Source organism: Aplidium turbinatum, chromosome 1, assembly GCF_918807975.1.
Source record: "Aplidium turbinatum chromosome 1, kaAplTurb1.1, whole genome shotgun sequence".
Classification (NCBI taxonomy): domain Eukaryota; kingdom Metazoa; phylum Chordata; class Ascidiacea; order Aplousobranchia; family Polyclinidae; genus Aplidium; species Aplidium turbinatum.
The window spans coordinates 41,372,368-41,387,922 of NC_137472.1; the positions used below are offsets into that span (position 1 = coordinate 41,372,368).

Sequence of the window (15,555 nt, forward strand, 5' to 3'; positions counted from 1 at the left end):
GTTAACAATTTAGGGATGTAGAGGCGTCTTAATTTCTTCACCCTTGTAAAGCCAAGAAAGTCGGAATTGTGGGTGAAAAGCAGCAGCTAACTGGCAGTCACTATCATCAAAAACATGGCCAAATCTGTTTTCCAAAGGTTTCAACAATCGGGTTGTAATGGCAGGCAGACAGCCACCTTGTCGCTGTTTCGAAGTTCTTGTAGTCTTTTCCTCGTCATGCCCATATATGCCTTCTCTTCTGATTGCAGAATGTCCAGATATTGGCATATTGGTGGCATTACCAGTGGGGTTTGTTTCAGTCTCTGATACTTTAGACAAAAACTAATCCATATTGATTTTCCACTACTGACTACCGCGTCTACCTGTGTTCAAAGCTATATAACCAAAATCTACAAAAAAAGAATCGCTTTACAAAAAAGGAGAAGCTGAAATTTCTAAAAACAGACAGCTTAGTGGGGGAACAAACAACGGATTGTGGCGTCACAGACATCAATCCGTATAGAACACTGTAAAATCCTACCTCGCAGTTTACGCGGCCTCCTTTCTGTCGCTGGTACACCGCAAAATCCTATCTCGCAGTTTACACAGCTCCTTTCTGTACACAACCTCGCTTCTTGTCGCCAAATGCCTATAATCTCTTCCAAACAAATAATTTGACCACTACAAAAAAAACTGCCATAAACTGAAAAACAAACGACCAATTTTTGTTTGGGAAATCAAGTAACTGTAACTAGTAACTGTTGAAAAACGATAAAATAGTAGCTAGTTACCGCTTATCGTTACTTTTTCAAAAAAGTAACGAAGTTACAGTTACAGTTACTCAAAAAGTAACTAGTTATGTAACTAGTTACTTTTTTAACTAGTTACTGCCCACCTCTGTGCGTTATAGGCTACGATTTAAATGCACTTGATTGTGTTATTAAATTAAATTTATCAATATGTAGATATGACGACGAAATGATAAATTTTTTTCCTATTAAAAAACAACAAGGTGTGTTATAAAAGTTTTGGAGAATGGTTTTACCTAATATGCTTTTTTGAGGCTTGCTCTAACTAAAATATTTGTTTTGTTTGTAGATTAAAATTTGGTTTCAAAATCGTCGAAACAAGTGGAAACGTCAAATCGCCACAGATGTCGACGGACTTGGGTTAGGAATGACCGCAGCTGTCATGTCACCTAATCCATTTGGCACTTTACCTCATCAAGGTCCTGTTACAAATCTATCTCACAGATGCCCTCCTTATCCTGGCTCTCAAGGATTTTCATTTCCATCTTCACCGATTGGGTGCAGACCAGAGCAGTTTTCATCTCTGCCACCCTATTCTCTTCAAGCCCACCGCCCAACCATGTCATGGCCAACAAATTCCCAACCTACTTCGGCGGACTTTTCAAAAGCTGCTCCCTCTGCCTTCACATACTATCCTCGTGCCATGATGGCCGCTGCCATGGCTGCAGTAGTTGCGTCTACTGGAAAACGAGACGCACCTGAAGAAATAAAAAGTTTCAATGCAGCCACCGACTCAGAAGCACAGTCCGACGACAAGAAAGATGAATTGATAAAGGATGATAAAATTAAAAACTTAACATCGCATGTAGAACTAAAAAGAAATCCCGAAAACAATTCCTTGAAGTTCGATCACAAAGGCGATTACTGACAATCACATTTCATAAACAAAGTGATGTTGATCTGAACAAGATTTTCTTTTAATGATGACACACAGAGCACTAGCCATTCCACTGTAAAAATTCGTATTCAATGTTTGCACTATTACAATTTGAACATGCTTTCCAAGATTGACACAGATTTATACAATAGTATGGGTAGACATTGTAGTCTATAGATGTTTCGTGCTTAGGTAAAACGTCGCAAACGTGGCTTTGATCTGGATACATTCCCATATCTATTATTCTTGAAAAAAAAAACACTCTTTTATTTGCATTAAGGTCTTGAAAAACATTTTATAAAACTGTTTTATTGATCATGCTTGTGTAAGCTTTGATCGAATTTTTTCGTGTATTTGCAGGTTTGTTCAATTGTTTACGTACAAATCACCGTTTAACTGTATAGTTCTTTTAAGCACAGCAAAAATACTTATTAGCGTCAAAAATATCTTGTAGACTAGTTACATTTTTTCACGCTGATGCTAGGTTTGTATGGAATGATGCAAATAGTTAATACCAATGTAAATGTGTCTAAGCTCTAAACCAAAAAGCTTCATTATAGCTTATAGTGTAAAATTAAAATCTTAGAATGATCACAACAAAATGTTAATTTTAGCAGTTCTAAAAATTCTAGTCTTAAATTAAGAAAGGAATTTAAGTAGGCTATTCAATGCGAAGTTTGCAACCTTCTGTTTGAAAAAAAAACTTTCAGTATTTTAAATCAGTTGTAGCCAATCCTTCTAGGGAAAACACAATCATTTATGCACTTTAAAAAGAAATATAATACAAAATTAAAAAAAAAGTTGTTTATCATATTATAATTGGTCGTTTTTCGCCAGTAATTATATTGTGATGACGTACGTAACACATTGCTTGGAATTTTGACACCACAGTCTGTTCACGTGATGAAATTTTATGTAATCGTTATTCATTATTTTAAACTTTATTAAACTTTATTTTTACTTTGTTAAGCCACAAACCTCGTTGTTTACTGGGGTTCAAACGGAATTATTTTAAAGTCTCTTTTTTGGCGCTAAAATAATTTGTCTTCTCTTCAATTCGAGTTTCTAAATGACGAAATCTACTTTAGTTTGCCCAAACAAAATTGGGTCAGAGCACCATTGCTATTTATTTTGCAATTGTGACAACTGTTTGTATTTACTCAATGTCGTATCAATAAATGAAATCGTAATAAACTGTCCACATGTTTTCTCAAGACACCGTTACTAAAAATCTGAATGTTTTTTTTTCTAAATTTTAATGTAGGTTATTGTAATATAGGCTACTGTAGATTGCAGTGCAGAAGTAGTTTTAGAGCATAATACGGAATTAGCGTTTCCATAAAATTAATTGAAGCGCGGCATATTACATGACAACAATATCATCATTAGCATCATTTTCAGCCTATGGTAGCTCACTGCTGAGCGAAAGCCTTTGATCGTATGTCTTGATGTACCAGTTTGTTGTTCCACATTCTTTGTCAATCTCGTCTCTCTATCTCATTCATTCTCATTAACATAGCATCATTCATTCTCATTCTTATCTCATTCACATTGCATTATAGTTTGTGTAAAACAAAACAAAAAAACTATTCTATATAACACTGTAGGTGTAGGCAATCCATTTGATTTGAAGAAATAAATTAGAAGGATGAAAAACAGTAAAAAAGCAGAAAAGGTTAGTAAGTATATGATGTATTTTTCTTTTATAAACGTCACATCCTGGAAATAGCGTAGCCTAGTCCAAAAGAACTTTACCTCAGTGGCAGAATAAATAGGTAAAGTTATAAAATTGAACTTCAACGCTTGTTACGGCCAAGCAAAGGTGCAACGTGTCATAGGTCTACTGTAAGTACTAGTTGTCTTGGATCGCCGTACTGGTTAACGCTCGTCAAACTCACATATGTTTTTAAACTGTTCGCACGGCCTACTTTCTAGTAGGCCTACTTTCTAGTAGGCCTACTTTTTCGACAGATCACCTTCATCAACCAAACATGAGCACATTTAGTATGTTGGCCATTTCTTTTCAGTTGGAGCGAAAAATATCCATTTCTATTAAAAAATATAAATATTTTCCATCCTTACTGAAATGAAATATTTAGCGTGAAGCACTTTAGCTCTGGCTTTTTTGTACAGTTTCTATGATAGTTGAATTTTAGCTGATGAGCTTTTTCAAGCTTTAACTTCATAGATTTTTTCCCAAATAAAATGTTTAAAACTGCAAAATACATAGCATTTCAATTGCTTTTGGCTCATGGTGGCTTTTTAACTGTGTATTATAGATTAAAAAGCTTGATAATTGAAAGGCGAAAAAAGAAAAGCGTTGAATTCGCGTGCAGACGTCATCCTTTGCCATTTAGTCATTGATCAAATAGCCTTCATCACAGACAAAATTGCGATGTCTTTTCGAAACGAAAAAAAAGAAGATAATTTGCTTTGCGTCTTTGTGTACAAAGTAGATCATTTGGTTATTTACATTGATTGAACATTAATACGCGGGTCTTTTGCCAAAGCGAAATCAAAAGTCAAACCAGAAGCAACCAGTAGTTGATGCAGCATTCTCAGAGATGCATCGTTCATTGATTCAGTTCATGCATTTTTTATCACTAGGTTACAAGTTCAAAGCGTTTTGCTTAGCAGTGATCTAAGATTTAACACATACGTTCAGAGTCAATCCGTTCCCATCAGAATTCAAATAAACTTAGTCTATCGTGAAAGATCTCAAAGTATTCCCTGAGGTTTACGTTCATCCGGTCTATTGAAAAACATATGACCTGCCATTTAGATTAATTGCAAACAAGCATGGTTCAATGCAATGTAAAGGTACAAAATATGTAATGTTGTTCTAATTGTTATATTTTCTATCGAGGATTGTTGTGGGTTTTACACCTGTCAGAAGATACTATCTTTTTTCCATTCCCAAAAAAGAAAAAAAATACATCTTGTAACTGCTGCAGCACCAAGGGATGTAATCTGTCTAACCATTGTCTTTACATTGGACAACTCTTTTCACGTCATTGAAAGTTAAAAAAGCATTTTGCACTCATAGTAAATAATGCCCAGAGATCATTTTGATACTTTTGTATATTGCAACTGGTAAGGTTTAAGGATGAAGATTGTGTTCCCAGTTGATCAATGCGTCTGCTGAGTAGCGGAATGTTAAGGACCCCTGAACAGCGTTTGGAAGGACATCAGTTCGACTTGCCTTGTTTACCCGTGCATGTTTTGACAAAACAAACGAATGATACCGGTATGCTTAAAGGTGGACACGAATATTGGCATATACTTTGATCTTCCTTACCCTAAATTTAAATCTTTAATAAAAAAAAAACAAATAAATGGCTATTCGTTCAAGTTTGAGTGGCATAAGTGTGGCTTAATTCAGCTGTGCACAGATTCTTTCGTTTAGAAAACTGTTCAATGGTATGGTTGTCCTAATCACAATCATGCTACAACCACACAGGGGCGCCGGAAGCGGGGGGGGGGAGGGCAATGGTACCCTTTTAAAGTCATGTAAGCTACTGCACATTTCGCAATATAACAATTTCTGCTATTCGCTTTTAGCCTAATTATAATCTTTCCTTTTTGCCTCAAAATAATATTTACGGCACAAAATTTTGCCACTCAGTACAGGCCTTAAAACTCGTTTTTTTTTCGGCAGCTATCGTGGCCTACCGGGAGCTCCTTCTCGGGGCCAAATCTGCGTGCTTTGAAGCCAAAATACAAAATAAAAATAATAACGATAGCACAAGTAAATAGAATTAAACTTGAAACAATGCAAAAATGATCACTTAGCGTTGTTGAAGTCTGGGCCTGGGCGACGTCCTGCAATAGAATCGTTGCACCACGCAATAACTGCTTTATCGGGATTGTAATCCAGTACTATTCAAACGACACTCGCAACAGTGTCTCCAATGTGGCTGATTTTAAAGAAGTTCGCCACTCCCCTAGAATTCTTTTTAGCAACGAAAAACAACGTTCGACATGACTGTGTTGACGATGACGGCAAGGTAATAAAATAGGTATTTCAATGATGTGAAGGACATTACTAAAAGAAGCATAATTTTGCAAAATATGATCAAAAAATGTTTTCTCCTCGGATGTCAACTAACTTAGTTCTCCTTTTTAACAACGGTTCAATGTCCGACAACATCGAATCGACATAAAAACGACAATATTGCCAGCCAATGTAAATTAGCAGTTCGGATTAAGATTTTGTTAAAATAAACGTCTGGAATTACAAACAAGACTTACAGCGCTGGCGATCGTAGATGGATATATTTCATCAATAACAAATATTCCCGCACAATGCAACAGTGGCGATTAGGCTATGACGCGCTGACCTAATTTTGCGTCACTCTTTGATACTACATGTTTTCGACAGTTAATCCACAATCATTCTATTGCGAAATTAAATAATTGGCTAGAAGAGACCGGCGGCCAAACTTGGCCGATTGAGGAGGTAGCACCGGCGGTCATTCAAGCACTACTTAGCGGCCATGGCCGCAGGCTGTTTTAAGGCTTGACAGTAGGTTACATCATTATAACATAGCATAGTACCCTTCTTTGTATACCGGATTATCATTATCGCTATATTTTATTTTAAAACTTGAAAAAAAATTGGCCTTTTACTAAACAAAAGTGCTCTTTTTTCGTAATCTCCAGTCACAAATCGTTCCGGCGTCCCTGCAACCACAGTACAGTTTTTTTGTTGTTGATAGCCTGTGTACTGTTGGCTCACAAAGAGATTTGTGTTCAACCGTTTATGTTATGCCAAAAATAACCTTTCATTGAAAACAAGCAATTTTCAGCAACGACAAAAACAATAGCCTAGGGTTAGGAGAAAACGCAAACAAAGTGTAAAATTTTGATGTTGGTATCCGTGACAGTTCTTGGACGCCCAAGTGGAAGCGGCTGAAAGACTCTTAAAAAACTAATTGATCACGTGATTTAGTGCTTAGTGAAGCACGACGGAGTAGCGGATTTTACCTTTTAATTATTAATGAACAAATATGGTTGAACGAGAAGAAGTGACGCTTTTAATGGGTGACAATCACCGATCCGTTAGTTCGTTTAACGATTTTATTGAATGTTTCAAAGGAACGTTGACTGATGAAAACTCTATATGTTGAATGTGAAAAAATAAACCACAAATGTAGTTTTTATTTCAGTCGGTGAATAATATTTTTGCAATGGACATTATCATTTTAATTTTTCTTTTTATTTGCAGGCGCGAAAATGTTTTTTGTCAAACAGCTTAAATTAAAAATAATTTTTAAAAATATTTAACTGCGTATGTCGTGATTTTAAATTCGACTTTATGCTTTAAGTCTATGTAAAAGACTACTTTCTTGCATTAAGTGCAGTGTTATCTCAAAATATTGACTGAAACTCGAAAAGCATCAGTGCTCCATTTGCAAGGATTTATTTAACGCACAGTGATCATTGAAACTAAAACTTATTGATCTGAGTTGTTCAAAAATAGAAATATAAACAAAAAACTAAAAATAGAAAGTAATCAGGCTGGCAACTGTGTGCAAAAACTTCAAAACAAACATTGATAACGATAAACTTTACCTTAATATCAAAAGAATAAATTTTGATTTCGAACTTTATAGCAAACTTCATGTCGCTTATAGTAGCCACTTTGTTAATAAACATGTTTTTAACAATATACGCCGACAGAATCAATTCTGTGATCATGCAATAAATTGGATTTGTCAAGACAAAGTCTGTTGGCTGAACCTTGGACTTCTGTAATAATTTTGCATTTTTTACTTCTTGTCATCTTTCATAAAACTGTAACTTGTTATTGAATCAGGCAGCGAATATTCTTCAACTATCCCGAGGGACATATTGGTCTACTTGTATGCAAAGCTTTACAAGGTAGAAAATCGCAACACGACTGAAAAATGTGAACACCAATTTCGACAGGTGGGTTCGGGGGGCCATGATAGACCTGAGATGGTTTGGAGGGCCTGGGCACTTTTGAATGGATCAGGTTGTGATGAAAATAATGTGTTTTTGTTTGTTCGTAGTTAGGTATTTTTCTTCATGAAAGAGACAATAAGTACCTTTTCAGAAAGCCTTTCTTTTTTAGCAGTGCCATTTTTCAAAAGAGGCTCTGGGTACTCGATGAGTAGGCAACTAAGCCGACTTGTTCTCTTAATGAGCCTGAATGTTAATAAAGAACCTACTGTATCTACAGCTACTAACTTACAGCAAGTTAGGGTCAATTGGATTGTGAATGTTCAGGGAAGCAACTCTACAGAACGTAAAAAATGAAAAGGTCATGAAATTTGGGTTTCAATTTTTTTTTTTTGTTATTGTAGATCAGTTTATTTCACTGAAAATATTTTTTGTGCATAAGCGATCACTATTTCGTATTAATAGATTAACAAATGACATTTATCGACCTGAAAAAAAGTGGAAGATGGGCTAATCAGAAAAAAAAGATTTATCAAATTGAAATTGCACTAATTTGCAAGGTCGAAAATAGGTGTCCTGTAGGAAAAGACCGTGCTGACAGGGCAATCCATTAATTTATGCACGGTTTTTCAGCACTTTAAAATAGAAGGCTCAACTCCCTTGTGTACAACTTACTGCCGAAAGGCGAAGCAGAATGTTGGTGCATTTTGATCGCACTTTGAATTAATTTGGCACAAGCGTTGATTTGCATTAGAGTAGCATTAGACGGCCGATAATGTGGCCTAAAAAAGAAAATAATCGGCTATTATGCCCAGAAAAAAATGAAGCCTATCCTAATTAGGCCTAATCACCTTAAATCATTAATGGGCTAACAGAAATCGAACTTTGTATTTGCGTTCATTATTCTTATTCCGGCTTTTGGCCAATTGCTTCGGTTCTGCATTGATTTTACAAATATTGACGTTGGATCGATGAAACGATGACGCAAATACTGTCTGGAGGCTTATTCGTTTACACTGTCTACATCGACTTCAAATGGATTTGACAAATAAATTGAGTTGATGAATTGTCTACAACCAAAATGATTTGCTTTATTAATGGCATTCCAATGTCTTCTCATTGCGAGGAGAAAGAATAATCTTTTTTCTTGTGCTTACAATAAAACAAAGAAGAGATATACAGTATTACAGTATATTTAAGTTAGTTTTTTTCTGAAGCATGCACAATTGCACATTGCACAGTGTCACTCAATAAAAGAAGCCTTTGTCGTGGAGAAATGGCGGCATTGCACATGTAAATAAACAAAGTAAATTTAAGGTAAACACAGTAGCAACAAGATTAGGTTAATCATGCTTAAAAATTTGTATCTTGGGCGATATTGTTTTTTAACAAATTAATTTATCGAAGTTTCCTTTCTACTTTGTTACGAAAACCTTTAAACCCGAATTAGTGGATCTTCGGAAAGCATGATGCAAGGACTTCTAAATAGTAGCATCTGGATTGAAACTCAGTGGGCAACAGTAGGCCAAACAGTTGGTACAACAGTTGGCCAACAGTGGGCCAACAGCCAAGTAACTAACCCTGTTGGCCCACTGTTGGCCAACTGTTGTACCAACTGTTTGGCCTACTGTTGCCCACTGAGTTTCCAGTCCAGATGCTACTATTTAGAAGTCCATGCATGATGCAAGGCCACACACTATGTGACCAACCACACCTGGCAGCTGGCACGTCTTGAGACGTCGGTGCGCTTCGTTTTTGCATGAGGATTGAGAAAGCAAAACTGTTTGGATTTCAAGAAACAAAACGAATTGCTTTTACACAGAACGAAATTCCAAACGAAGATAAGATGAATGAACATGCATAGAAACAAAACAACGTATTGTTTTATTATGACGCAATTCATAAAACCTTTACTTAGTTGTTAATTTATTATTTGTAGTTGCCTGGTCGGATGCCTACTGAGTCCCCTCTTTCTCTATGAGAGCACTCCACGAAAATTTATGTTGATGAAACAAAAAAATGTGTTTTCTATTGCGCTGTTTGAATTAAGTGTAGCCTACCCAGTCTACAAAATCCGTCATTTTTACACTGATTCAACGTCTTCGGACGTAGAAATGACGGCTTTTGCTGTCTGGGTAGTTTTCTTTGACGAACAAAAACGACAATTTTTTTCTATAAAGAACTTAATTGAACAGACCGATAGAGACAAGTTCGAGACAAGTTGATGTTGAAGGAAAACGATGAAGTTTGAATCATTGCGACCTTTATTTACAGGCCATGACAACGCGCAGCTGAAAGCTTAACTGAAGACCGATTTGGCAGAAGCCAAAATCGCTAACATAGATTGATAGTTTGAACATTTGCGTATAGGCTAGTGCAGGGCTTCCCAAACTTTTTTTCTCGCGACCCTTTTTAATCTCCTAAAATGTTTCGCGGCATCTTACGATTAAAACGACGAACAGTGCAAAATATACATTTGTGATATTTATTGAAAAGCTAACGATCTAATTCTAAAATCTAACGAAAGCTAACGATCTAAAAATCTAACGAAAACCAAAAACAATCTAGCCTACCGTTCTCAGTTCAGTTTGTTTTTATTCATTTCTGATCATTACAACGAAGCCTATGGACAGCCTACTGGAAACAAAGAAGAAAACACATTTATTCAGTGTGTGGTTGGTGTGATTGTTTTCTGCCACAAAGCAAGTCCAGCCGTGGCTCAGTGTTTGTTAATGCAGGTTTCTGGTTTCTCAAAGCGGTTTCAATGTTCCTTAGGTTGGAACGGTAGGCGAGGTGAGAACATTTCAGATAAATCATTTTGAAATTGTTGTTTCCAGATGTTCAATTTTTTTGATGAACGCATCAATGTTAAATTTAAATGCGAAATATTGATGATTTCTCCTCGGAGGGACAAATTCAATTCGTTTAGTTTTTCAAGCAAATCTGACATTTGACATAATTTCAAAAGCTAGATGTTATTGCGAAAATGGTGGACCAAGACTGAACTTTATTCTGTTGAAAAAATCACGATTTCGGTTTTCAACGCTAATTGGCTAGCCATTTTAAAGCTTTGCATTTGAAAGCCACCTCACTTCACGATGCAGTAAAAGAGTTTTTAACTTCGATTCCATTTCACCTTTTAAATTTTTAAAAATACGGGCAGCCAATTGAGTGCGCGACTCTTAATAAAGTTAATAACTGTCACAGCATCTCACACAGAAGTGTTAATATGCAGTAGGTTCATGATTTACCTGGTGCAAATTGGTATACTCTCTGCGACCCATGAAGTTCGTTACGCAACCCCTTGGGGGGTCGCGACCCCCAGTTTGGGAAACCCTAGGCTAGTGTATACTTTATGTGATTTTGAATTTATTTTGTGCTTCTGTTATCATTCAAATAACGGACTAGATTTTAACACTTGTAGGCCTACTTGAAATCCAAAAAGCGTCTGGCAACACTGATAATTAGGAAAAACTTGTCATTTTTTTAAGTAAAATTAAAAATTTTGCAGTGGTTTGAGATTCAGTGATCACTAGGGCGATTTTTTTTTCACTAAAGTTACTTTTTTTTAGGTGTACCAATTAACAAAAGAAATGTAGAATCAAAATTTCATGGTTGTGGGGTCAATATTTAAGAAGATATAAAATTATCAAAAGTCACTTTTTGTGTTTTTAGGTTACTTTTCATTTGTTAGGTCACTTTATTTTGCATACTTTTTTGCCTGATTTTCCTATTTATTTATCTTTCATTGCTACTGGAAAGACAAATTTACTTTCTATGTAATGCCAAGACTTTTAATATATCTTCTACTATGGTACCGTACGAATTTTAGGTTTGCACGAGCCCATGCTTGTTCATATCGCGTGTAGCCTATTCCCGAAAACTCGTAAAGTAATTTTTTCGATGAAACAAATTGTGAATTGTTTTCCCTGAGACAGCTAAAGTGTTTGATTGACAGAAACTTCCTTCCAAAGAACGTAAAACATTTAGTCACCTTAAGTCACCTTTTTGAGTTTTTTAGGTTACAAAAAAATCGTCCTAGTGATCACACTTTGGCAATTTGGATTCTCAAAAGTATTACTTCAAACAGTAAAAGTATCACTTCAAACCTGTAAAGTAAATCTAGCGAAAATTTCAAAGTCGAAATTACATCGGCCGTCAGTCAGGCCTCCTGTTTGCACATTGTCAAGGCCTGTGTACAGTGGCGTACGCAGGAGGAGACCATTGGGCCATGCACTCCTGCCCTTCAAAACTGTTGATTTTTATAGCGTTGCTGTGATTGTGTAGTGCAAACATGCTATTGTCCAAGAATGGTCTTGGGTAGCAGGACCGTATTAACCGCCTCTCGTGGGGGCCACGGCTATTTAGGCCTCACATTTCAGTTTGTTTAATGTTTCTTGGCTATTTAAAAGGAAAACATGTTGTGAATGTTGCTGCAAAAGCTTGATATTCAATAGCTTAAATCACGCAAGGCCCTATTTACCGCTTCAAAAACCCCACTTAGGGGACCACATCTCTGTTTAGGGACCCACCTTTATTCATATTTAGTTGGTGCAGCGTTTTTCGGCAGTTTTAAATAAAAAATGTGACAATACTGCTACAAAAACTCGACACTTGCAAGTTTAGGTGCAGCAGTCCGATGTTCTTGGTCTAAATGCACAACCTATGGTTTAAAATACATTATTTAGGTACCTTTACTGAAAAGTAGCCCAATTTCGGAGGGAAGGGGCGAGATGATGCTCACATGGCCATGTAGAATAGGCCTTCTTTTTCGTTATAATTTATGGGCTATATTCAAAGTGCAATAATTCTTGTTTAAACCAGGGGTCACCAACTGGCGGCCCGCCACGCTGTATCGCTGCGACCTGCGGAAGGCATTAGCATACAAGTATAACAAAAATACTTTTCTTGAGGAGCTCAAGAGTACGAAGGCAACAAATACTTTCCGGGAAGCATATTTTCGCTTTGCACACGATTCCACCGACCGACCAATCAGATTATAGTTCTAGGTGGGGGTTGTTTAAAGTTATTCCAATGCGATGTCCAGCCACACTGTCGCAGTGGTTGATTAAAACGTCTGCTTTCGAATTTCGAAATTGTCTGTGAACATAGGGTTGCTTATTTTAAGTTTGCAAATGTCATGTAAACACTAGTGTGAGCTTCACCGTTATTGTGTTTCACGAGCAGTGTTCTCTTTATGCAAGTTTTTGATGGCAAAATAGGTCGGTGTGCCAACTCAATTTATAATAAATTGGCAAAATATTATATATAAATTTAAAGACTTTTTCTGATTGTATTATGAAAATATTTAGCTTTGTACTGCAAAATGTTTTTTTTTTTAATATGGAACGCTTCACGATCTTGTGTGTCATCCTTGCGCAGGGGCTGTAGCGCACCCAGCATGGGGCTAAGGGGGCTCAAGTCCCCCCCAAACCCGCCACCAAAAATTAAGTTTTTGTATGTTCTCCATTTATACCCTTTGCTTACAGGTTAGATATGAATAAGACACAACAATACAACAGGGCTGAGCATTATAACAATATATTTTAGATATTTACAAATTACAAATAGTTTTAACAGTCGAACATTTTCGGCTTGACTTAAGCCCTCATCAGGAACCTGAAAATATTTATTAAAATGCAATAAATTTAAACTTCTTGAAGGTAAAATTACATTAGGAAAAGGCAACTACATAAATAACTACAAAAAAATTTGCAACCCAGGGAACGTGATACCTACATCAAGTAAATGTTGAGAAGAATAGACGCGCCTCCAGAAAATAAGTTAGGCTAATATTGTTTGTTTAAATTTGGGTTGTCGCGTTTGATTAACACTGCTTCCTGAATTTTGGTGTCAAATTGGGATTTGCCTTTGCGAAAAATTTTAAATGAGTCAGCAGAGAATTTTCGATCTGTACAAAAAGAACACTCCATGATATGGTCTTTAATGGCAGTTTTAAAGTTCAGATGCTCTCGTGGTCAAATGTCTGGTGGACAACTGGACATACCGATGTACCGTACGTCAATGCCGAATCACACGGTGGTTACGAGAGTAGGGGCTCAATGCGTTCCTACAATCCCTCCTCTTCTTGCCTCAACCATGCTTGCAATCGTGTCTGGTATTTTATTTTATTGCGTATGACTTGATTCAGTGAGTTGGGATAAAAGCTGAAATTTTGTACACACTTAATTCTAAACGATTTAACTTAAATCCAAAGTCGCACATTCCTCTAGCTTGCTTTACTAAATACTGAACCCAACACATAAGCAAAACTGTGATCAGAAACAACGGCTCCCGGCACGCAGCAAAAAGCGACAATCAGTTGTGAAATCTCTTGGCAGCCAGGCAAGCCACGTCACGCGGGACACAGAAACAACGCAAATTCAATGTCAACAAATTTCATCACAATTTCAATTCTAATCAAGAGGGCAATTGACCCGCCGGAACACACGGGCATGTAAAACTGTAGGCCTATGCAAAATTTGAGCAGAGAAACTAAGTCGTCTGGGACTTTAGTTGAAAATATGAACTAATTTTAAATGTTTTGTAAGTAGGAAAAACGTCCACATCAAATTTACTGTTTAAAAAATTAGTGTTTTGTTTCAAACTGTTGTCGTGCTAGTTGTTGTTTTCGCACTTATTTGTGTCAGCAAATAGAAAGCAAATTCTATTTTATCATACATGAGGAAAAAATCAAGATCTTATCAAGATTGCGAGAGTAGACGTAGGAATGAGGATGCTGATGGTGCTATTAGCATGGGGTTCACTATAGGCCAACTTGTAATCTGATTGAGAGAACAAATCCTGATGTATCGGAAACCAGAGAGTTGTGGGCCGTGAGTGCCTTTAAATAGTAATCAAAGGGATGGGTAATGGCCTATTGTCACTGTCACTACTGTCGCAAATCACTCGGCCGACATTTCTGAATTAGCCCCCCCCTAAATTTTTTTCTGGGTGCGCTACTGCACAGGGGCCATGCTAATCTTCTCTGTATCGTTCCAATTTTAGTATATGTACTGCCGAAGCAAGTACTGCAAAATGTTGTTAATTAACAAATTCTTGCCATGCTGATAAGCACCGCAAGTGACAGTTGTCTATAATAATCAAAGGAAGACGGTTTTATAGACTCTCACAAAAAAGATGAAAAACCAAATTGCTTTTTTAGAGAGAAGACTGTTCATGAATTACGATAGAATTACGATTTTTGGTTGATTTCCACAAGCTTTTGTTTTATGGTGCCTGGTTTCTTTTTCCCTATTATTGGAACCTATTTTTCGCGGATATGTTTGCAGGTCACTATGTTACCTGTATTGCGATGTGTCAAACATTTCCTTGTTTACTGAAATTGTTAATTGCAAGATAGATATCTTTTGTGAAGCGAAGTGACAACACCACTCTTGCTTGGCGATGAATATTCTGATGAAACCGCTCGCCTCGCTATAAGTGCGCAAAACAAGTAGCCTCGTTTATTACGCATTGTCAAAAAAGTCAAAAGTGTTGTAAAAGAGCTTGGCATGGCAGTAGTGTTGTTCGATCAATTTTGTTGCTGCGTTATTCTAACATAAATATGAACAATATGTAACGCTGGATAGGCCTACTGGGTACGAAATGCGTTCTTCTCTAGCATAAAAGTCAACCGACCCAACATTTCATTAATGCGGCCCGACACAGCTCTCCTTAGTGCCAAAGTGGCCCTCATGCAAAAAAGGTTGGTGACCCCTGGTTTAAACCATCTATTGTAATAAATTGCATTCAGTATTTAAACTTTCACAGAGAGGTTCGATTTATGCTTTAATTTGAAGACATTGCCTGTTAATTGAACGATTATAGTTTTTGCTTATCCGTTTAGACCATGGCTTACTTAATACAGGCCTTGCCATCGTGCGAGCTGGAGTCCAAGCTGGAGGCGAACAAAAACTCATGTCTATAACTTGCTAAACACACTTTTCAAGGCTTGTTTGCCCA

At 36.8% G+C, this 15,555-nt stretch overlaps 1 pseudogene; it reads right to left on the minus strand.

Annotated features, from left to right (window-relative positions):
- Positions 1–14,553: 14,553 nt before the first annotated feature.
- LOC145784945 (U6 spliceosomal RNA) lies at positions 14,554–14,622 on the minus strand (annotated as a pseudogene).
- Positions 14,623–15,555: the final 933 nt, after the last annotated feature.